Source organism: Cupressus sempervirens, chromosome 2 (assembly GCF_028749045.1).
Source record: "Cupressus sempervirens isolate cs-2001-9-10 chromosome 2, ASM2874904v1, whole genome shotgun sequence".
NCBI classification, from domain to species: domain Eukaryota; kingdom Viridiplantae; phylum Streptophyta; class Pinopsida; order Cupressales; family Cupressaceae; genus Cupressus; species Cupressus sempervirens.
In genome coordinates this window covers 388602629-388626016 of record NC_143119.1, presented here as the reverse complement: position 1 = coordinate 388626016, position 23388 = coordinate 388602629, and the positions used below count along the sequence as shown (strand labels likewise).

General features: G+C 32.6%; 1 long non-coding RNA gene across 5 annotated transcripts in view; it reads right to left on the bottom strand.

Moving 5' to 3' along the window:
- The window catches only part of LOC149572757 (uncharacterized), a 163181-nt gene that overhangs the window by 76116 nt on the left and 63677 nt on the right, over positions 1-23388 (bottom strand). The window contains exon 4 of one of the 5 annotated variants that reach the window (XR_016359960.1): positions 18714-18964. The exons of the other annotated variants lie outside the window; for them this stretch is intronic. This is a non-coding gene — a long non-coding RNA (uncharacterized LOC149572757). Of the gene's footprint in view, positions 1-18713; positions 18965-23388 lie in introns of those variants that run through there. 5 annotated transcript variants of the gene reach the window in all.

The window sequence follows — 23388 nt, the reverse complement described above, 5'->3', positions numbered from 1 at the left end:
GCTATAGAAAACTTGTTATCATGAATCAATGTTTTGGAATAGGCAATATATTTTTGCATTTGGTCCATGACTGGAAGGATCATATTCTAGATGTCAATCATTGTAGATCTGATCCTGGCTTCTTCTCTAAGTAACTTTGCCTACTTTTTTGACAAAGATTTCACCTTCAAGTGAAGTGAAGAGCTTGAACTATGGTCAAGCTGCAACTTTTGAGCACTAGCCTTCATTTCCACATCTATCTTATTTAATTTTTCTTTGACATCCTTGGTGTACTCGGTAACATCACAAAGCTTTCCAAAAAGTAATGTTACATTTGTAAAAGATTGCTCAAGGTTGCTCAAAATTATGGTTAATTCTACCTACTTTATTGCAATGTGCTCAAGCACCTTATTGTCAAATTTGTTCTCTTCCCTTTTAGTGAGCTTCTCTTGCCTAGAGGGGTCCTCATTGAACTTATTTATAGCCTCTTCTAATTGTAACAAAATGTGTTGAAATGGATCAAAATCAACACCAATAGCTTTAGTAATTATATTTTTGGCATTCTCTATTATTGTGTATTCTCTATCCCTCTCTTCTCTTAGCTACTTTTGCCTTGCCTTTTTCTCTAAAAGCTTACTGACCATTCTCATCTCGTTGGCTGAGGCAGTGTCCAAATCTATCTTGGGAATAATAATTTCTTTATCCAAGTCTAAATATTCATAATTTACCTTACCAGTAAGCATGATTTTTAGAGGAGTCTTTGGTTTTACTTCAATGCTTACTTCATTGGATTTAGAAATAGAAACAATAGTTGATATAGATGGACTAGTAGAAAAGGCTTGAATTGTTCCAACTGGAGGAACACTGAGAGAAGTACCAACTGTATCCAAAATTGATGTTCTTCCCAAAAATGATGTAGCAATGGGTAATGTACAGGCTAGAATGTTTATAATTGAAGTACTAATAAAGATTGGTGCAATTAGAGCTATTGTAGACAAAATTGTAGAATGGGCTAACACACTTAGTGTACATGGAGCAGAAGAAGCTGACACAGTTGATGATGCTATGATTGATTGCTTGGGTGCTGATGAAGAGAGCTACAGCTTGGTAGATGAAGTAATTGATACTTCCATAGAAGATGCTTGGAGTTGTGGGGTAGCAGGAGTACATGATATTTCTGATGTAGATGTAGTCAATCCTACTGAAGTTGTCTCCAACCCTGATGATATTGCCGTCTTAGGTGGAGAGTGATAAAGGGAAGCAATGACTTGTGCCACAATCTTTATTGGGTCTTCTTCTTCATTAGCTTCCTCCTTGTCTTCCTCTTCAGCTTCTTCCCCTTTCTCTTCATCATCAACCCTTAGTGCCTGATAATTTTCAACATCAACAGTAGCACATGGAGTGCTATCATTTTCTTCATTATCACTATGATCATCATCATCCTTGATCTCAACTGGATCATCACTAGCCTTATGTAGATGATATATATTCTTCCACATGTTTTCTACATCTCTTACAACATGCTTAATGTCCTTAACTAGAATCAAACATGTGTGAAATCTAATCATCATTTTACCTTCATTATTCTTCATGGCTACCTTTACTTCTGCCTTAGTGAGATTTGGTAATAGATTCTTCAAGGATTGTTAATAGATGTCTTTTGTTGTTTGTGTGGCTGATTCCCATCTCAGTTGCAGTCTTACTAATAATCCTTTTGAGATCTAAGGAGCAATCTGGTCTAGGGAATACTTCCATTTTCCCATTTTGGTGAGTACCAGCTCCTCAATCTGCATCTTTTCTACATTAGTTCTAGTTTCAAACTTTAAAGCTTTGAAGTTTGTGATGCCAGCTCCTTCTTCCATCTGTTTCAACCTTTCTTGGAAGGTAAGTTGGGGCTTGTTGAATACTACTTCATCTTTATTTTTACCTTTGCCTCTCCTAGTGAAAACAACTGTAGAGGCCTTTGGGACTTTAGTAATGGTAACCTTCCCTTTCTTCTTTGTTGGCTCTACCTCTTTCTCTAATTCTTGCTCTTCTTCTTCTTCTTCTTGATCCTCTTCTTTGTCCTCTCCTTTTCCCTTGGTAAGCATTAAGGGACCAGTGACAGTTTTCATCTTAGCAATCTTTCTTTTACCTTTGCTGATTGCTTGAGGTAGCTTAATTTCTAGTTCAATTTTGGCTTTTGCCTCATCATAAGTACCAAAGACTAGTTGCTTGGGATCTACAGGCTCTTTTACCAGTGCTTCAATGATGTTCTTGGTTTCATCAATATTTACCTCATAAGGGAGAGGTTTCACCCATGCAAATCAGGGCCTGACTGCTTGAATGTATACTCTATCGCAGTCTACCATGAAACATACATCATCTTTGTAGTCCTCAACAAGTTTAAGAGGAATCATGAACCTGTTGTTCATCCTTTCCTTGAAGTCTTCAAAATAATTATCCATTATACTATCAAAGTTTACACCCATTTCTGATATAAACTCATTTATCTAATATAAAATGGGAACATCCTTTCTCCATGTGATAGAACCTTTGGATGGAAAGAATTTTTGCACATAAAAGAAGAGACATGTTAACAAAGAACTGAATTTGCAAGGATTGTTCTTTGATGACCTAATGTTATCCGTATTCTTGTTTAGTTTCTTTAGTAGCAGTTCTGATAGGTCAAATTCCAAATTTTTCTTCACAAATTTGAATGCTAAGTCTACTACCTCACATGTCACACTATTCAAACAACTAGAACTGTAAATCTTGTGAGAAATTACATGAATTCCAAATCTCAACTCTACATTGGTAAGGGTGCTAATTTTTAAGCCTCTACCGTCCCACTCGGCTAAGGTTTTCTTTTGGAGTTCATCCTGACCTAGGGTTTTGGTGGATTTAGCTTTGCTCAAGATGGGAAGGCTAGTAATTTTGTGAATCATATTCTTGGTGATCAATATGGGCTGTTCCAACCATAGCTGACCATTGTGAACACAACTAAGAATATAACTAATCCATTTTATCTAAAAGCTTCTTGGCAGGTGGGATATGTGTGTCAACCCTTTTGTTTCCAAATGCTTGTGCTCGGGTTTTAATGAGCCATCAACATGCATTTCTTCTAAAGCACTATTCATTTCTAGGGTTCTTATCTCTTGAATTGAGCATTTAAAATGAGTGTGAATATCATTAATCAGAAGTACCTTTGGTGGAATTTTTAATTGCACACCATTAGGGTTGAGCGCCTCCACCACTACAAGAACTAACTTGAAATTTGGTGCTTTCCATTCTACACCCTTGACCAACATTTTTGATCCTTTTTTTGCCTTGCTAGTGCTTGTGCTTTTGAATGCCATAACTGCTCAGTAAGTGATGGAAATCTTTGAAAAAATTTCCTAACTGCAAATTCACTCAAAATCGCTTGAAATTTCTTAAATGCACCTGGAAATCTCTTTGGTCTGAGGATACGATGAAAAATGAAGTTGAATTTTTCCCATTTTGATGAAAAGTTTTCCATTAATGCTAGGTACCATATTGTTGTAGTGCATGTCAGTCTATCATCCACTGACCTAACTCGACAAGAGTATCAACTTGATAGATGAACCAAATTCCTTTTACTCTTGACCTTGCTCGGTAAGGTTTATGATTACTTTTCTCGATAGAGTCTAATGCAACTCAGTGAAAGATAACCTTTCTGTGATCTTGGTGTATCTGCAATACTAATTGGATCATTTACATTCCTTATATTTCTTGGAACTGATTATGATTTCCTTCCTGAGTATAGCTCCAACACATTCTTAGGAATTTAGTTTGAGGGGATGGAGTCACCCACTTCTTGAGTGACTTGAATTCCATTATTTTAGCTAGTATCCTTAGTAGATTTAGGAATCCATTGTTGCCTCATTTGTTTCCTTATACTATCAGCTCTTGTTTTCTTTTCATCTTCAAATTTGGCTATATTCATGCATTTTTTAGCTATATGATCGAGTTTAGTGCATGTGTAACACCTTATAGTTGTGTCCTTCTTCCTTAGGTGATGCCTTGCACAATTTATACCAATGTGTCCATATTCTTCACAATAATGACATCTACACCAAGTATTGTAGTCCAATCCAGATATTGCCTTTACAAGTTGTTCAATTGGATTGAATGATTTGGATCTGCATTGAGATTCCTTGTGACCGTGCTTCTTGGATTTGTCATAATTACCTTCAAATTTTGGTTTCTCCTTGAATTCATTGGCTTTGTGACCATGCTGATTATAGTTATAGCACTTTCTATTGAATTTTCCTTTTCCATTGCTCCAACATTTGTTTGATGTATGAGCAATTTTCCCACAATGATTGCATGAGGGTTTTATATTCCTTTTTGCACCTTGCTTGGAAGATTCACCTTGCTCTTCATTGTATCCAAGTCTTGCTTTACCTTTTTGCTTATGAAGATTTTGCTCATTTTATTGAATTAGTTGATTCATGTCTTCTTGTGATTTCAACATTCTTTCATTGATTTGTTTTTTAGTATTTAGGTCATTCTTTAATTTTTCAACAATTTTCTTTTCACATCTCAGTTCTCTCAATATTCTTTCATTAATTTCCCTTTCACAGTTTAGATCACTTCGTATTCTTTCATTCTGTGCTTTGAGAATCCTGATTTCTTCATTTACTCCAGAGATTGCTTGTGCAAGATACTAGTCTTTTACCAAGAAAGAATGCTCCACCACTAGTGTTTTTTCTATCATAAAGACTTTCTGCACAATCAACATCAGTAAATATTTTTAAGTCCAAATTATCTCCAAGTTTGTACCATAAACCATAGTCTTAAATACCTTTCAGATATCTCATGATTCTTTTAATGACCATCATGTGATTTTCTTTGGGATTTTCAAAGAATCTTGCCACTATTCCAACTACTAGAGAAATATTAGGCCTTGTGTGAACTACATATTACAATTTTATAATCATTGATCTCTAAGTGTTCTTATCCATTTCTTTGGAATCATCATTTTTGGAAAGCTTATGTATAGTAGACATAGGTGTTCCAACTAGTTTCAAATCTTCCATTCCAAATTTCTTTAGTATCTCCTTGATATACTTAGATTGAATGATGTAGATACCATTCTTGTTCTATTGTATTTGAAATCCAACAAAGAATTTTATTTTATCAAACATGGACATCTCAAATTCTTTGCTCATTTCTTCTAAGAATATTTTGCATAGATCAACATTTCCTATAAATAAAGTATCATCTACAAATATTTCTGCCAACACAATCTTCTTATCTGGTCCTTCCTTGATATATAGACTACTATTATCATTAGTAATTTGAAAACCAATCTATACCAAATAATTATGGAGTCTTTTATACCAAGCTCTAGGAACTTGCTTGAGACCATATAAAGCTTTGTACAATTTGCAAACCATGTCTCCTATACTAGGATCTACAAAACCTTTTGGTTGCTCAATGTAAACTTCCTCATCGAGGATTCTATTAAAAAATGCAGATTTAACATCCATTTGATATACCTTGCATCCTCTATGTGCTACATATGCTAGTAAGGTTCTAACACCTTAAAGTCTTTCTATAAGAGAAAAAGTTTTTCCATATTCAATACCTTCTTCTTGAGAGTAGACTTTGCATACTAGTCTTACTTTGTTTCTTGATACTTTTACATCTTCATTTAGCTTATTTTTAAATACCCATTTTGTTCCAATTACAATTTTATCCTTGGGTCTAGGAACAAGAGTCCAAGTTTTCTTCTTCTCTATTTGTTCTATTTCTTCATTCATTGCTTCAATCCAAATTTCATTTTCTAGAGCATCTTTAACATTTCTAGGATTAAATTTAGTAAGTAGACATGTACCTTTTAATTTACTTCTTGTCATTGTTCCATTTGATTTGTCTCCAATGATTTGATTAAGTGCATGATGTCTTTTGACATATCTTGCTAATATGGGCTCCTTGGTCTTTGAATGAGTTCCATCATCTTCTTTTTGAATTTAAGTTTCAAGCTCAATTTGAACTAGCTTGACAACCTCTGTTTGTGACTCGAGTCCTTACAGCTTAAGGTTGCATTATTTGAAACTTGGTAGCTATTGAAGATTTGGGAGACTTAGGAGTTGAAATATTTTTTCTTTTAGATAGATTAGGAATGGTGTCAAGTTCATAGTAAATGAATCTTCTGTAGTCTTTGCGTTCCTTGGTGCTTTCTTCTTCACTCTTTTCTGCATATTCATCAATTTTGACATGTGCACTTTCTATAATTTTGTGAGTGGATAAATTCAAACATATGTATGCTTTTCTTTTTTAGGAGTATCCTAGAAATATTCCTTCATCACCTTTTATATCAAATTTTCCTTTTCTAGATTCTTTCAATATGTAACATTGGTTACCAAATACCTTCACATAACTTACATTAGGTTTGTAGCCATATCTTAGCTGATAAGGTGTCTTGTTTGAATCTTTCTTTAATTGAACTCTATTTATGGTATCTACTGTAGTGCTGATAGCTTCTTTATAGTATTTTAGAGCAATGTTCTTTTCAATCATCAGGGTTCTTGCACAATCCATGATAGATCTATTTCTTCTTTCTACTATACCATTCTACTATAGTATACCAGGAGCATATACTTGTCATTTGATTCCTCATTCAATGCAAAAATTGTTGAATCCATGGGAAACGAATTCAACACCTCTATTTGATCTTAGGAATTTCAACTTCTTTCCTATTTCTTTTTCTACTCTTGTCAGATACCACTTGAATTTTTGAAAAGCTTCTAATTTTTCTTTTAGGTACATTACTGTCATCATCCTAGAGTAGTCATCAACAAAGAGAATGACAAACTTTTCTCCACTATAACTCTCTATTCCAATAGGTCCACATAAGTCTATATGAACAATTTCCAAGACTTCTTCTAAGTGATAGTCTTTTCTTTTGAAGCTTGTCTTTCCCATCTTACCAATTTGGTAATTCTTGCATAGACCCATGTCAGGCTTCTTCAAATTAGGAATACCTCTTATTCCTTTATGTTTTCTTATCTTAACCAAATTTTCAAATTTCTCATGACATGCTTTTGTGCCATAACCAACTTTATTCTACTTGAGCAATAAAACATGAACAATCACTGAGATCAAGATAAAATAGATTACTATTTGTTTGCTTGCCAGAACCAACCAAATTTCCTTTTCCATCCACTAGTTTGATGTGTCCATTCATGAATTCTACCTTGAATCCAATTTTCTTTAGCTGTGCCACACTTAGTAGATTATTCTTTAGTCCTTCAACCGAATATGCATTACCAAACACATGTTCTTTAGTCAACAAGATACATCCTTTTCCTTTTATATTACAAGGTTAATTGTTTCCAAATCTTACACTACCTTCATCATAATATTCCATATGCTCAAATTTTTCTTTTTCACCAATCATATGATGTGAGCAACCACTGTCAATAATCCATATATCATTTTTTGCTAATATGAGAGATAAGTGCAATTTTATCTCCTTCATCATCAGATTCATCTTTAATATCAATATAAACCATTTCATCCTCACAATTATCAGAATCTTTAGCTATGAAGCAAGATTTCTTACCTTTGTCTTTGAAGTTCTTGTAGTTCTTGGAGTCCTTCTTGCCTTTATGCTTTTTTCTTTTCTTTTCATCCTTCATTTCCTTTTTTGGACACCTAGTAGCAATGTGACCAATTTCTCCATAAGAAAAGTAGACTAGAGGAACTTTATCTTTGTACTTCCCTCTTCCTTTGGAATACTTTCTATCAAGTAGGGCTTCAACAACTTCAAGATCACAGTCTGAACTTTCTTTTGATGATCCATCTTCTTCACTTCCTGATTGACTAGATTTTTACTTTTCACCCTTTTCTTTGAGTGAAATTTTAGCTTTAAATGCAGATTCAATATTCTTTAAAGTAGGAACATAGTTATCATAATTGTCTAACTCAAAATTTGTTAACCTTCCAATTAGAGCATCCAACCCTATCTTATTAGTTAGATCACATCTTATTTCTTGAATAGCAGATACTCTAATTACATAAATGGGAAAAAGAGTTCTAAGCACTTTACTTACAATAGTTTCCTCCTTTATGTATCCTCCATATGCTTTGGTTGCACTTACACTAGCCTTGATTCTTTCCACATATTTTTCAATGTTTTCATCTTCTCTCATTCTCATTTGATCAAATTTTCCTCTAAGGCTTTTTTCTTTGGCTCTTCTCATATTTTCATCTCCTCCATAGATATCCTTTAGTTTTTTCCACATTTCAAAAGTAGTTTTACGATCTTTTACATCATCAAATTCAACATAACTAAGAGCGGATGCAATATCAATCATCATGATATTATGATTCTTCTTTTCAGCAATATCTTGAACTAATAATGTTCCAATGGGAGTCTTATATTCAAAATCAAGATACTTTCAACCTAAATCATAGATGGTAGCAAGATGCAATCTCATTAGTCCTTGCCATGCTACAAAGTTTTCTCTGTTTAGCTTGGAAATCTCTCTTTTGTAAGAAATCCTAATCTTTAGCTTAGGTCCTTGAATCCTTCTTTGCAAGCACCAAAATCTCTGATACCAATTGATGGACATATAAGAGGAGTAACTAAGGGGAGGGGTGAATCAATTAGTACAAAAATAAATCCCAGGTCCCTTTTGATGTTAGGACAAAATGTAAACAAATAAATGAATACTACTGAAGCTTGGTAAACACACAAAGTGTTGTAACTTTCTAGTAACTAGATTAGCTTGGTAAAAGATTAACTTATAAACAATTAGATGTTATCTATGATTATAATTACTTTAACTTAGCTGCAAATACATAAAGAAAAAGCATGAACACATTTGACACTAGGATTTAACATGGAAAGCCAATTTGGAAAAAACCACCAATAGCAACTAGTTACTAATTTTTACTCTTTTGAAGTGAGCCCTATTAGGAGCCAACCCTATTAAAGGTTACAAATCAATCTATTAGGTATGACCCTATGAAAGAATTTAGTCACCTTGTTAGGAGGGTCCTAGTCAAAGGTCTTGAGAATAATTCAATGGAATTTCCACCTTCTTAGAGGATTTTCAAATAGCTATTAAGCTAACTCTATTAAGATATTTAGATCACTGCTACAATGGCTAGAGAGTAACAATGAGTTGACCTAATTTGAATACAACTTGATTGCTAATTTTAGATCATTTTTTAGGCTTGTACTTGATCCTTCATAATTGAATATGGCTTTGCTACACGACAAGGATATTCTTCTTATCCTTCAAATTTGCTTGTTTTGCTTACCAATAGATCTTCAATCACATCACCATAATTTGCACATTCTTTTGCACTCACTTGCACACTTTCATGCACACTTTGAAATCACAACTTGACCTTATAGTTATACCTTTCACTTTGTCAAGTCAGCTCAAATACAATTTACAATAATCAATATTCATTACCTTAGTTGGTTGGAATCAATAGATAGATTAATTAAGCTCAATACAACAAAATAAAAAAATCCTTTGTTGACCGACCTTGCTTGATAGAAACTAACTCTGAAGTGATTTCCTTTGTTAATCAACAGAAGCTCAGTTAACACTAAAAACTTATGAAAATCCTTTGGCAATCAAGTGAGCTCGGTTAACACTGGTTCCTTCCAACTTTCCTTCATTACCTGAGTGAACTTGGTACACACTACCTTCTGAACTAGGCAAACATAGGAACACTTGGTAAAAACTGAGAACTATCTTCACTACTTGAGTGAGCTAGGCATATACTAACTTATAATGATTATGCCATTTGTGTAACATCGAAGACAACACACAATTAATCAATTATATCCAACAATAAGCTGATTCTCCAATTTGAATTTTCTTATTCTATCAGGTTTACCAAAGATTCCTTCCAATACAGTCTAGGCATCATGAGGATGTGTGAAGGATGAAATATTAAATAAAAAATAATTGGACATGGTAGATCTAAGAGAGCTAAATTCTTTACCTATTCTATCAAACCATTTCCTTCTTTTTACAAAACCTGTAGCTAGTTCTAGATCTTGTCCAAGAATTATTCTAAGTAATCCAATACTCATCAACTGATTAGAAACTACATTCTTCCATTCATGATAGTTATATGGAGCGAGTAATGGAATATTTAAAATCCATAATGAATACAAGAATGACTGAAATTAACAAATAACTCCTTCAAATTACTGATTCAAATAAATAAATTAAAATCCAAGTATACACCAAGTGCAAATATAGCAAAAAAAGACCTATTTTTGTTATAGGGGTCATTCTATAATCCCAAAGAGAAAGCTTCAGCTTGTTGTGCTAAGCTATTTGATTATCCACAATCACTCTTCTTATAATTTGAATGAATTTTTTGTTTATATAGTCAACTTGACCATTACCATGTGGATAATAGTTATATGAGATATTCAAATAGATGTTATTTCTCAAAGCCCATTGTAAAATATTCATACCAAAAAAATCCAAGTCATTATTAGAGATCATGGAATCTAGAACACAAAACCTAGTCACAATATCCTAGTAGAGATTCAAGACTAAAGTTTCATTAGAATCATTAAGAGCTACAACTTTGTCCACTTAGTCAAATAATTAGTGGATTTTAGAATCTATTTGTGAATAGAACTAGAAGGAGGGTTAATAGGACCAAAAAAATCTAATCCTTATTAAGAAATGGTTATTTAACTTGAATAAGATGTAGGGGAAGGGCTGCTAGCTTTTTCTTACTAGTGAATAGAGCACATTTTTTGCATTTCCTTACCCATTTGACTACATTTTTGTAGAGATCAAGCCAATAGTATCCAACTCTCACAATCTTAAGAATTGTAGTCCTAGGAGAAATCGTTCACCAACCACTCCATCATGGAATTCCTCTAAAATATTTTCAATTTGATTTCGTTCTACACATCTCAATAACACTCCATGATAATACTTTATGCACAAAACTATTAGAAAGTAAAGTCCATGAAGATAACTAAGAAGGGGATGGGGGCTGAAACAGTTATCAAATCAATATAACTTTTATACACCTTATCAAACCTTAAGCATGTGAAAAATATAATCAGAAATCATTCGAAGATACACATACACAATAACACAAGATATGTTAACTAGGGAAACCCTTGATTAGAGGTAAAACCTCAGTAGGGATGGTACCCACAAAATGATGTACTACGATTAATGTTCCTTGTAAGATGATGGAATCTATTAGGATCCAAAGAAATAATTTCAGTACATATCAATCCATGTTAGGATATTCCAACCCTATTAGGAGTTGTAGAAGGAATATGAACCCACTATCCAAACAACATTAGGAAAAAAACCATTAAACTCACTGTCTAACTAGTCTTTGTATTATTTCTTATAGAATAATAGAAATGAAATTGAACTCCACAATTTGAAGTCTTTCTCTATGCAAATAGTGCACCAAACACTTACTTAGATCTCAATACCAAATCTTCAAACTTGCATCACACTAATCCCTTTGATTGCTTACATGAATTTACTAACTTCATATATCACTTTCACAATTTTCACTTACAGATTCACTCACATCTCTTGCACACTTCACCACAAGGAAAATAACCTTCCTTTATACCATATCCTCAAAATAATTTTTTGATTTGGCCTTGAGGCTTTCCCAATTAATTATAATAAAACTTCATTAAGATATTACAATTCATTACATCTTTTTGCAATTACAAAGCATTGTCAGCTCACAATAAATACAACTTCTCACATGTGCAACCTCTGACCTTGTGCACTCATTGACATCATCATTAGGTTGTCTATTGTCATTGTCTAACTTTTCTCATCATGATTATATCCATGTTAAGAGATACAATCCAAATATTAGAAACAACTTCTTAGGTACTCTATCTGCACATTGTCCTCTATAACTCTTGAACTTGCATGTCTTCAACTCTCTAGATGCACACTTGTCTACATCATTAGGACACAATGCATGACATATCCTCGACTATGCTTGATCTCATCATTAATATAGAGTTTGCATGACCTTGTTCTCTGTCTGTTACTCTGTTAGTCTTTATAGAAATAATAATGTAGACATCAATGACAAACATAGTCATGAATTCACCATCTCAATCTCCCCAACTATTCTATTAATTTTTAGGATAGTCCCCCAAAGGAATACCATTAAAATTCATGCTAACAATATCTTCCTTTGGTATTGATGAAAAAATAGATTAAAAACATCTAAGTTCCAAGAATACCAAATCCAACTTTGTTGTTGTAATTGCTCCTTCTTTTCACAATCCTCTTCGTCAATCAAATCTGAAACTCAAAAGAATAATTCTCGATCTATTCTTCCTTATTCTTAAATGGATGACATGAATTGTTCACACTTCTCTCCCATTGATATACTTCCCATTTAGATAGTTGTCTCATGAAAAATTATCCCCCATACATACATCTCCCACATTCTATCAAAAGATTATTTTCATCCAATCTCTCCTGCATTGACATCAATGACAAAGGCATAATTATGTCAATCGTATATTCAAAGTATTCAACCATCTCAAGTGCCCAAAGACATTTTTTCATACCTAATACCAAGAGTCCTTGGTGACTCTTCTCTACCATAGATACTCCCCCATACAGGAAGAATCAACATTGAGTCCAAATAAACAACAGTGCTCTATACCACTAGACTAATGTACTCTCTGCACCATCTATTTAGAAGTAGGCATGGGATAACCCCAAGCATACCTTGAAAATCCTCAAATGTATCCATAGGAAAAGGCTTTGTAAAAATATATGTAATCTACTCTTTCATATTTACACGCTCTAATCTAATTTCTTTTTTTGTAACTTTCTCTCGCAAAACATGATACTTAATTGATATATGCTTAGTCCTAGAAAGTAACATAGGACTCATAGACATAATCAATGTACTTGTGTTATAAAAATGTATGACAACAAGTTTTTAAAAATCTATCCCAATATCTTTCAACATCTATTTTATCCACATGATCTAATTACAATTGTTTGTTGTTGCTACATACACTACTTATATTGTACTCTATTTTATCCACATGATCTGATTACAATTGTTTCTTGTTGCTACATACACTGCTTATGATCTGATTACCACTTGTACTCTTTCTTTCATCCATACTACATGTCTGATCCACATCAATAGATGCACATAGAGTAAAGTCATTTGACCTATTATACCACAAGCCAAAATTAGGTGTACCCTTCAAATATTTGAATATTCTTTTTATTACTACATAGTGTGATTCCTTAGGGTCTTCTTGAAATCTTTCTACTATGCCAATTGCATTTTCTATATCTAGTCTAGTATGAGTCAAATATTGAAAACCTCTAATCATGGATCTATACTTCCTTTTCTCAATTGTAGGTGTCTCATCTTTGCTAGATAACTTGTGACTAGTTATCATCAGTGTACCAATAGGCTTAAACCTTTCCAAACCAAATCTTTTCAACAAGTCTTTCAAATACTGAGTCTATGATAGGAAAATCCCATCACTATTTTGTACAATATATAAACCTAAGAAATATGTCATCTCAAATTCATTCTTCATTTCATCAAAAAATTTGTCGCTTGCATCATCATTACCTCCAAAGATTATATCATCCACAACTATCACAATAATCAATGAGCCATCTCTAATTTCTTTCAAACATAAATTACTATCTGTGGTACCTTTAGTGAATCCCAATTTTGCCAAATACTTGTCTAACCTTGCATAGCAAGTTCTACATGCTTGCTTTAGTCCATATACCACTTTCTTCAACTTGCATACCATGTCTCCTTTTGTTGACAAAGGAAGTCCTTCAAGTTTCTCAATGTAGACTTCTTCTTTAAGTTCTCTATTCAAAAATGTTGACTTCACATCCATCTAACACACTTTGAACTTCTTACTTACTACATAAGCCAAAAACATCCTTACTACTTTAATTATGGCAATAGGGTCAAATTTCTCTTCATATTATATACCTTCTTGTCGTGAATATCGTTTACATACCAATATTTCATTATTTCTCACAACTTCTCATTTTTTATTCATCTTGTTTCTCAAAATCCATTTAGTTCCTACAACATTCTTATCTCTAGGTCTAGGAACCAATTCCCATGTCTCATTCTTCACAATCTAATCTAATTCTTCTTTCATTGCTTGAATCCAATGATCACCCATTCATGCCTCATTTTCACTCTTTTGTTCAACTTAAGAAATCACACACAATTCTTCATGAACACTTTGTTGGAAATATTATGAAAAGCTAAGTTACCAACAGGGGACGGGTGAATCAGTAACTTCTAAAACTTTTATCCTGATTAGCAATTAAACCTTTATGTGAATTTTGATCTAACTGCATGCATGAGAAACTAAAAACATGAAAGTATACATAACACTTTAACACAAGATTTGGTGAGCCAAAAACCTTCCAAATAGAAAGTAAAACTGGGGTGGGGATAATAACTACAAGCTTTAGTACTGTAGTATAAACTTGGCCTATTAAGGCTTACAATGATCACTTTTGATGATCTACCCTACTAGGTGCAATAAGGACTACTAGGTCCACCTTGCAAAGGGATTTACAAACATACAATGAAATACGCACTCGGTAAAGATATTTACATAAGACTATTAGCTCTACCTTTTTAAAGGATTTGAATAATCCACTTGTTAGGATGAAGTAGTGGTTGATCTATGATCTACAACTTGGTTTGCTAAATGAGATTCCTCTAAGTGTACAAATCACCTTCTATGATAGATGAATCTTTGTTGCTCCTTATACTACTATAGCCATTGTAATTCACTCTTCTGCTCTTTTCTGATGATTACATTACTTCTCCATTCAATTTTTATTTTTATTTTTGGATGTGATACAATACATTACAAATATATCAATCCAATTACACAATTACAAAATTGGCCATAATATAAGTTTACACAAATATTACAAAGTCAGCCAAAGTGTAGAAACTTGGGCTCTGAAGACTAACTCAGTAAGGTTCTGATACTCAACATCCACTGTCAATACTTGACATTATCATGCACTCAGTAGACATAGAAGCTCGGTCCATACTGATCACTTCCAAGTAGTCTTGAACTCGATTTGCACTGGTGACTCAATAAATATTGTGAAACACGACATATAAACTTAATCATTTGATTCACGCTATATAGCTCGGTAAATATTGTCACTGTGAGCTCGGTATAAACTAAGTCTCTTGGTTAACACTCAGTAGCTTGCTCAACACTAGACTCACATCACATCAACTGTAAACTTAGTAAGTATTGCATAAATCGATTTGCATTGGTAAACTCAGCATACATTGAGGTGCTTAGTTTACACTTTTGATCATCACCTCTGTAGTAACTACTCAGTGCAAACTGAAATCTATCCAAAGGACTTGGTAGTAATTGTAGAACTTGGTAACAACTAAAATGCTTGGTTAACTTTGTTAATTGTACAATATGCTCAATATGAACTCACAATCTAAATAAGTGTATGTCACTAATAACAAACATGACTGGAATGTCAACACCCTGTTTCTTGCCATAACTCATTTTGTTTTGCTTCCTAAAATTGGATTAGCAAGGTTATTCTTTGTCAAATTCCTATTAGGTATAGGTGTCACATACTCAATTCTTACTTCTTCTCTAGGTTCAAATCTTGAATCTTCTCTTTGTTCCACAACTTGAATATCATTTTGTATATCATTGCTAGTCTCAAAGAATTTTTCAATATTTTCTATGATAGGTTTAGGATTATCTTCTTCTTCTTTCACTAGTAAATTTGGACACTTTTTTCAACATGCATTGGTCAATTTTTTGACAAACTCCCTCATCACTAATTTATCGTCATAATTTTGATGACAAAAAGAATCATCAAAATTGTAACCAACTGTGACATAAAAAAAGGTGAAATGCTAGCCAGATGTGGCATCCAAATTTAATTAGTTGTCAAAATCTTTCAATTTTGACATTGGGAAACATCTATGTTCAATGAGGATGCTATAGCATTGACACCATCTTCATCAAAAGTATGTCAAAAATAAGTTGTGGGTGTCAAAATTTTGATGACAATGAGTCATTGGTGTCAAAATTTAAATGACAATAGGTAATTGGTTTCAAAATGTAAATGACAATGAGTAGTTGGTGTTGAAATATTTAGGAAAATAATTTGATTTTTTTTAAAAAGCTGGTAACATTGACCATTTCTATCTATATAACCTAAATCATGAGAAGAGGCATGCAAAAACAAAAATGTACACCAAACTCCCCCTTGAGGTCATGAGGGAATTGATAATAAATGTTCCCCAAACACATTATTTTTGTAGACAAAGTTATTATTCCTTCTTAAAATAATCTTAATTGAATGAATTATTTAGGGAGTCTTTGCATATTTCAGATTTTCATACACATAGTAAGATTTTGAACTTAATAAAAGTTCTAAATTAAAATCAAATCAATCAAAAAAAAAATTTAAAGAAAGTTGCATAGTTATGGAAAGATCGCTTCTTCCTGCCACTAATCTACTCAAGTAAGGATAAATGATCATCCAAGGGAAGGAAATGTGTATAAGAGATAATTATAGAATATTTTCTAGAAAAAATAGAAGAGGATTTAAATAGGATCAGGCACAAGAGATGTTTCTTTTTATGGAGAAGTATATTATTATAAGTTGTATTAAATAAACTATAGATAGATTCACATAATTCTCATGGAAATATGAACAAAAGAAATATTAAATAAATTATGAACTAGGAAGGCTTTTGATGTTAGAACAAAGTTAAGTATATTAAATGTGTAGTATATTGAATAGAAAAGTAGAAAGATAAATTCCACAATTAAAATATAAAATATAGATGCCCAAAGATGTTTATTTCTAAAAAATTAATAGAAAAATATGTTATATTTCAATGATGGATGGTATCATCATTTTGTATTCAAATGATACAGTCACTCATGAAAACACTATTAAAACCACATTGAAGCTATAAATAGTAAACATTAATATATAGAGTTCATGTCTTAAAAGAGAAACCCTCAGAAATAATAGTAAGTCATGGGTACTTGTATTAGAGGGTTAGAGCTTATTTATCTTAGTCACCATAAGACTCCTAATAGAAATAATGCACCATTTCATAAGTATGCAAATATTTTAAATGCACAGTTACATCAATTACACAGGAAAAGTGCAAGCTTCCAACATATTAAGTAATTGTCTATTTATATCATTTATTTGATACTTTGATATCTGTGGTATGTAAAATGGACCAATCAAGATTACTGCATTTCTATATGAAGAGAAGAACCCACAGTATTATGGAAAAATGAAGCATAAATTAGGTAGGATTAACTCATTGTACTTTTTTTGAATGGATAAAGATACAAAAATTACTAAAGCACTTTTTAGAACAATAGGAAGAGAGTCTATTCACAGAGTTCCTATCATTGCATGATCAAGCCAAAGCTTTTTCCATAGGCCTCAAATAAATGTAACTAGGACCATTAGTGCCTATAAAATATATTGGAGTCATGAATGGTTAATGTACTACAATAAATTCCATGTTGAGGCAAATAGACATATAAGGGTTATGATGTATTGGGAAGAGAGTTTATGGTATTTGATAGGTTTAATGGGAGTAAGAGTTTATTGAATTCTATTGGTGAAGGTGTATTTTATGAGATTCCATTATTCAATAATTTTAGTATTTTAAATACTTTTCAATTCATATTTTGAATCACTAAATTTAAATTTTTACTTTCGGAGACTCGCATTTTAAAGTTTGACTACTAAGCCCTCATTTTAAGATATACGCATAAACTTCAAAATGTAATTTCTTAAAGTTTCAAGTTGAATGAGCCACTCATTTTGTAAAGGGATGAGATGGAATATTTATATTATCTATCAAAATTGTTTTTAGGTGATCAAGTAGCAAATGTAATGTGCATTTGGTCATTAAAACATGACTGTGATTCTTCACTATCAAGGTTTGACAGACTTTGTATTTTGAAGTTGATGATCCAAATTTGGTTTGAATGTTATGAGAGGATTATATTGAGATTAATTTTATGTGTGGAAGGCAAGGCCTCTATGAATTCTTAAACCAATATTTTTGTCTTGGATCAAAGAAAGGTGCAGATTTGAAGTAGATTGTCATGGCATGATAGCAAAGTATAAAACTTATTTCGTTTCATTTGGATCCTATTGCATAGTGAATCCAAGTTGTGTATGGTTATGGGAAAAGCCTTGGATATGTATAAATATTGATTACATGGTAGGGGTAAGGAATATACTATATGGTAAGATTAATAGATAGTTGGGTTATCCTAAATGATGATAGGAAAGTGCAAAGTTGTCAAGCTTGGAGTTGTGGGTTATGGGTACTATGTAAATGATGACATGGTCAAGATATGATCAAAATAGAATTCATGGTTGATGTAAGGATGATCATGAGTATTTATCAAGGTGTGATGTGAGGATGATCATGAGTATTTAACAAGGTGTGATATAAGGATTATCAAAAGGGTATAATCAACTAGGAAAAGGTGTAGACTTATAATGAATGGTGAAAGTTTGACGATTATAGTTCAAATGTAAAGATTCTTGCAATTCAACAACTATACATCAAGCTAATATAACTATAGGAAAATAATACATCGCTATCATTATGAAATGTAATGGAATCTTACATGGGTTAATGATTTTATAAGTGCTACATGATTAACACATATAATATTGTCCATTATATACCAACAAATCATACGATTTAAAAATTACCATGTTCAAAAGCTTGTTACAAGAATTAATAATCTATACAAAAGATACATTAGTTCATTCTGATGAGTATGTTGAAGTTAAATAAAACTTCTATACTTGAAAGTTATAAAGAGGAGGATCATTCAAACAATACAAATGGAGATACATCAATTCCAATTAAGTTTGAAAAATTTATGGAAGAATCCTTGCTGCATCTTCAAAGAGAAATATCAACACAATAAGAAATCACGGCATCATCATATTGGTAACAAAATAGATAGCCCATAACAATGAAAATGTGTGACATTATAACATTATGAGAATGAAGATGGCTATCAAAGGCCATTTTTCTTGTTAGACATATCAATAGAAATCAAACAGAGAATTTGTACGAGGCATGTGAGAGATAAAGAAATAAGTTTTGGAATGAGTTATTAGATATATAGAGTAGTATGTTCATTTATATCCATACAGAAAGAGGATAAGAATGGTCATATCAAGTATTTACTCCAACACACTCCAAACAACAGATAGATGATTTCAAAATGAGAATCACTTTAAAAGTGCAATTCTAGCTACTAGTTTGAAGAACTTTGATGAATTATGACAATGCCATGCATAACATAAACATTTTCTTTTTCTTTTGAACAAAAATAATAAGGATTTGATTAATTATTTCAAGAAAATCAAGCATAGATATGCATAAAAAAGCACCCATAAATGAGAGAGATGTAGACTCCCACAATTACCAAGTCTCATCTATGCTACCAGATTTTGTCAAATAGTTACCATGACTCATCCATTCCTATTTCCATACATAGTAGCAACAAGTGTGTGGGTTTTGTATTTATAAAGGTAGAGGGATTTGATGAGTGACATTCCTATTTACATAAATAGAAGCAACTAGTTTTCTCATTCATTCATTCATTCAGGATTCAAGGGTGCATATATATTTTCTCTTTTTGTGTCATTTTCATCTATGTCTTTGTAGTGATCCTTTTTAGTGGAGATGGAATAAAATAATAAGGGAAATAAAGCATGTAATAGGAAATCCAAATAATCTTTAATATATTTTTAAAAAAAAATTGTAGAAGGTGTTTTGTGAGGCCTAGTTTTTTATGTTACTTTCTAGCATTACTACCAAAACAAATACACTAAGCATTAGCGTAAGGCATTTATCCCAGTTAAAGAAGGACTTACTAGCGTTGTCATTTGACATGTGTAGCTAAAAATCCTTCCTCCCACCTATGATTCATCTAAAAAAAAATGAATTGAGATTTCCTTTTCTTTTTTTCTTTGTATCTCTTGTTCATCAAAATTTAAAAAACCCTTCCTCTTGCCCATGTGCGAGCCCCCTAAAACAAAATGAACTAGGATTTAATTTTCTTTTTTTTGTTTATATCCCACATTCATCAAAATTTTGACACTAAACTTAAGTGACATCAAAATTTTGACAAAAAAACTTGAGTGGCATCGAAACCTTGACCTTCTCAGGACATAAACAGAAAAAATTAAAAATCACAATCCAAAATGGCCTTTGGTCAAAAATGATGGTAAAAAATCAAGGGCAAATGTACTAATGTCTTAACCGATTCAAGCTCATCATCTTCATCATCACTATCATTCAAGAATCTTTCCAAACTTTCTTTTAAATTTTTATCATCACCAAAGAGGAAATTATTTCTAGTCTTTCTTACTCTCTTAGGACATTGGGATGAAAAATGACCAAATTCTTTACATATCCAACAAACAAAAAATTTCATACAATTTGGCTCTTTTTCATAAGTAGGGAGATTCCTTCTTCAATCCTTCTAGATTCTTCAGATATGGATCCATCTTCACATGTGCTTACACTCCTTGATTATGTAGATATATTCTTTTGTATGTAACAAAATGATTTTGGATCTAGAGACACATTGTTCTGTTCTATACATAATTTTTATATCTGATTGAGGAACTCCATCTTCTAAAAATCAAAATTAGGACTTTCTTTCTTTAAATGACCCACCATTTATCTCTTTAAGGTGCTAAGATTTTGCTTCAAGCACATGATGCTTTGATACCAATTTTTAGGAAGTAGAGTCCACCAAGATAACTAAGAGGGGGTTGGGGAGGTGAATATTTTATCAAATCAATATAAATTTTATCAACCTTATTAAAACTTAAGCATGTGAATAATATAATTAGAAATCATAAGAAACTACACATACACAATAACACAAGATATATTAACTAGAGAAACCCCTTGATCAGAGTGAAAACCCCAGTGGGGATGGTACCCACAAAATGATGTATTAATATAAAAGTTCCTTTTAAGAGGGTGGACTCTATTAGGAGCCAATGGAATACATTCACTACATATCAATCCCTATTAGGAGACCTTGAATCCCTATTAGGAGATTCCAACCCTTTTAGGAGTTGTGCCAACCTTGTTAGGAGTTGTAGAAGCTAGGTGGACCCACTATCCAAATAGCTTCAGGGGAAAGACCACCAAAATCACTATCCAACTATCCTCTATATTATTCCTTATAGAATAATAGAAATAAACTCTGCAATTCAAACTCTTTCTCTATGCCAATGTCACACCAAACACTTACTCTAATCTCAATACCACATCTTTAAACTTGGATCAAACTGAACCCTTTGATCACTTACATGCATTTATTAACTTTTCATATCACTTTCACAATTTTCACTTGCACAATTACTCACATCTTTTCACAATTACAAAACACTATCGGCTCGTAGTCAGTACAACTTCTCACATGTGCAACCTCCAACCTTGCATAATCACTAATATCATCATCAGGTTGTCCACTATCACTTTCTAAATTTTCTCATCATGATTCTATCCCTATTAAGAGATACAATAGAAACATCATAAACCAATTCTCAAGTACTCTATCTACACACTATCCTTTGTAGCTCTTGAATAACTCTCACATGTCTTCGTCTCTTTGTATGCATACTTTTCACATCATTAGGACATAATGTAGATCATATCCTGAACTATGTTTGATCCCATCATCAATACAAAATCTGTACGACCTTGTTCTCTTTATGGTATCCTTCTATTCTTGACAGAAACAATACTATGTTGACATCAATGACAAACATAGTCATGAATGCAACATGTCAATCTCCCCAACTATTCTATCAATGCTTAGGATACTCCACTAAAGGAATACCATCAACATTCATCCTAAAAAAATTTATAAATAAGTACAAATGGAATGGCTTACAGTCAATAATACCTCCTTTTTGCATTGTTCAAACCTTAGGGACATTGACTAGTAAGAAGATAATGTTTCATTTTTGCTACCCAACTAGAGGTATTTTTCACCTCTTTATTATGTCCTTCATCACCATTAATTAGGATAACTTTCATAGCTTCTAGTTCACTATCAATAAGATTCCCAACTAGCTATTCACATAAGCCTTTTCCTCTAATCAGTTTAGTAATCTTAATCTTGACATCATATTTGATAACTTTTGTGATCTAGCTAGCCCTCTAATGGTTAAGATCCTTGTTCAACAGAAAATACTAGGGTGTGCAACCATAAGATAAATAAGATTATGTGAAACCAAATGTCTAAATTTTTTCAATACTCTAATAATAGCTAGAACATATTTTTCAACAAAAGTATATCTTTGTTCATAACCATCCAAACCTTGGATATAGAAGGCTATGGGATTTACATGATTGTCATTATTATTATGTACTAATATTGCATAAATATAATTTTTTCTTCCAAAGGCATACAAGATAAATTCCTTAGAAAAAATAGGATTGATAATAGTAGGTCTTGTAGGAATAACTTCTTTTACCTCTTCAAAATAATGTTTAGCTTCCTTGTGTTGGAAACTACAATTGAAGCAATTGTTATGTTGTCATTGATGTCAAACCTATTGGTAATAAAAAATATCAAACCTACTAGAGACACTACTACATTTGGATAAAACTTGTGATGGGTGGTCATTGCAATTGTGACGTCTACCTATCACCTTGGTGACAGAAACACAAATTGGCTCATGTTGAATAGTCATTGGACTTTTCTACCAAAAATTACAATAACAAGGGTATCCATCATAATAGAAATAGATGACACTATCATAATTTGGAAGAAGGGACAAGATTTCATGTTCATGACATCACAACTATGAAAGTATGTCATCATAATTACAATGTCATAAGCTTCTAGTCTATCATCAGAATTGTGACATCAATATGATAGCTATGCTATATAAGTGACATTCATCCATTGGGAATATTTATCATAATTGTGATGATGTTGTGACTAGTGCAGCCTTGAAGCATGGTAGGGTCCTTGTGCCCAAAAGAGAAGCCAAATTTTTTATCTTGTTTGATGAGTATGAGGAAGAGGTTGATGATATGGATATTAACATTGATGAAGAGGGTACCAGTAAGATCATTAAGCCATCAAGGAAGAAGCAGAAAGTTGGGAAAGGAAATGTTGGTGGCTGCAAGGTTTGGACTCCCCACTAAATCTTATTAAGGATCAGTATGGGGATGACTCTCCTATTGAGGGGTTGGACTAGGATGTTGTTTCCAACCATACTACTCAAGCCAAGGTTTCTACTAAAGATTCCTTAGCCCCTTCTAAGGGTAGGAAAATGG